The sequence below is a fragment of the Octopus bimaculoides genome, chromosome 17 (assembly GCF_001194135.2).
Source record: "Octopus bimaculoides isolate UCB-OBI-ISO-001 chromosome 17, ASM119413v2, whole genome shotgun sequence".
Classification (NCBI taxonomy): domain Eukaryota; kingdom Metazoa; phylum Mollusca; class Cephalopoda; order Octopoda; family Octopodidae; genus Octopus; species Octopus bimaculoides.
Genome location: NC_068997.1, coordinates 46,550,919 through 46,552,521, shown reverse-complemented (window position 1 = coordinate 46,552,521; position 1,603 = coordinate 46,550,919). Strand labels below are relative to the sequence as shown.

At 34.6% G+C, this 1,603-nt stretch overlaps 1 long non-coding RNA gene across 2 annotated transcripts in view; it reads right to left on the bottom strand.

Annotated features, from left to right (window-relative positions):
• Nucleotides 1-378: 378 nt before the first annotated feature.
• The window catches only part of LOC128249696 (uncharacterized), a 7,652-nt gene continuing 6,427 nt past the window's right edge, over nucleotides 379-1,603 (bottom strand). For both annotated transcript variants that reach the window (XR_008265815.1, XR_008265814.1), the window contains exon 3: nucleotides 379-924. This is a non-coding gene — a long non-coding RNA (uncharacterized LOC128249696). The remainder of the gene's footprint in view (nucleotides 925-1,603) is intronic.

Here is a 1,603-nt window from a genome sequence, read left to right as displayed (position 1 = left end):
GTAGATTTTACTGCAATAAGTAACTAATTTTTGTATTATTCTATTTATTGTACTAACTAATTATGTACTACTATTATTTTTTATAACCTATTTTCAAATTTCTAATTATTAATTAATAATTAAAAAAATGAATTTCTTTAAAGTGCAAAAAATATTTTAATTCAATTTAATTTTTATTTTTAATAGAAGTAACAATAAACAAACAGAAGTAATAACTTGTAACAAAATTTTTAGTTTTAATAAAAGCTTATATATTTTATTTGAAATTTTATCCTTAACTGCAATATTTTAAGTAAACATTTTCTTGTTCTGTACTTTAGTAGATGTCCCGAACTTTTTCAAGTGTAATAACTTCTGTAATTTTCTAGGTTTATATTCTTAAGATTGCTCGCATTTTACCATGTAATTAATAATTGCCTGGAGACAATTATTAGTAGGCGGTTGTCCGGGTGAGTGGATGCAGTTGGCCGGGTAGATAGGAGCAGTCGTCCGAGAGAGTTGTTCTTGATAGCAGTTAACTTTGTTGAAAGTTTTACCGGATACACAAGGAGGATATTTGAGTCCGTTATGAAATGAGCGGTTGAAATCAAAGTATCTTCGTCAGAAACACAATGTAAAACTAGTATCGAAACACGTCTGTCCGATTGGTTGGTATTCCCGAGCACTCTCGAGCGAGCCAACTTCGACAATGTTATATGTGTACGCATGTACGTGTGTGAGTGTATGTCGTATTGGTGTACGTATATATATTGATAGGAAGGACAACAAAAGAAAAGAAAGAGACCTCGATATTATGTAAATAGAGGAATTTATCTGTAAAAATATGTGACACTTATTTGGTAGCCATGATAAAACTCCGAGTTTCGGATGCCGGGGTGGGAGCCCACACCAACATCTCTTCAGTTATCCGGCCATTGAAAATTCCTGTGAAAAATGATATATGATATATATATATATATATAAATTTGTACGTGTGTGTGTATGTATATATATAATGTACGTCTATGTGTGTAGATACATATACATGCATATATATAAACATATATGTGTGTGTGTGTGTGTGTGTGTGTGCATGCGTGTGTTTGTGTATGTAGCTAGCTTGCCAGATGAATGGATGGAGAGAGAGAGAGAGAGGGAGGCGTGTACGCACGTTTCGTGTTCGTGTAAATGGAAGTGTGCATGTGTACGACACACCCGCACACAGGCACACACATACTGAGACACACTTACAGGCACACAAGCATACACTTATGTATATATACATGCATGCGTACATACATACACACACACATACATACATGCATACATACATACATACACGCATACATACATGCATACATATATACATTCATACATCATCGCTATTACTACGATAAAGTGAGGAGATCACATGGCTATTCCTCCGAGTGAGAAACCAATCAAAGCATTTCGTCCATTCTTTTATAGCTGTCTTTCAGTTACCAGCAGAGAACGTCAGACCTGCAGCTATACACTGAAGATTGCTAACAGAAGCTTTACTATCTCGGAAACGGGCGTTAATAAACCTGACTATCATTTCTGGCTGAGATTTTACACTATCTCTAGTCTTAGTAGCCATAAAGTT